Here is a 432-nt window from a genome sequence, read left to right on the forward strand (position 1 = left end):
TTGCACATCTGAGCTATGTGCACTTATTATTTGTATTCTTAAGCTTTACTATCAATTTGGAAGTTTCAAAATAAATCTTATTGTAACGTTACTTGTACAATGACAAAGATATTCTATTCAATTAGCTCATGCTCTCTCTGTATCTAACAAGCCATTGTTCAGTAATAAATTCAATATAATAATTAAAATAAATGATGGACTTTGTCAAAGATGAGAGCTTTAGTGAGGAAATGTTGTTTTGGAGAGTTTAAAAAAAAAATTTTTTTTACCTTTGCTGCCCGGATCTTTTCCAGATGATGAAACTCCTTCTCAGTTTCTCCAATTCTTCTGAGTGTGTTCACTGTATAAATTAATATGGATTAATCTCTGTCAAAGCTGGGTTTGTTCTGTTGCTTGCTCTTTGCTCTTCTTGCGCTGTTTTAAAATCGATTA

At 31.5% G+C, this 432-nt stretch overlaps 1 pseudogene; it reads left to right on the forward strand.

Annotated features, from left to right (window-relative positions):
- LOC107587454 (NADPH-dependent diflavin oxidoreductase 1-like) overlaps positions 1–432 on the forward strand; it is a 12,035-nt pseudogene that overhangs the window by 4,539 nt on the left and 7,064 nt on the right.

This window comes from Sinocyclocheilus grahami, unplaced genomic scaffold (assembly GCF_001515645.1).
Source record: "Sinocyclocheilus grahami isolate Dianchi unplaced genomic scaffold, SAMN03320097.WGS_v1.1 scaffold92.1, whole genome shotgun sequence".
Lineage (NCBI taxonomy): Eukaryota > Metazoa > Chordata > Actinopteri > Cypriniformes > Cyprinidae > Sinocyclocheilus > Sinocyclocheilus grahami.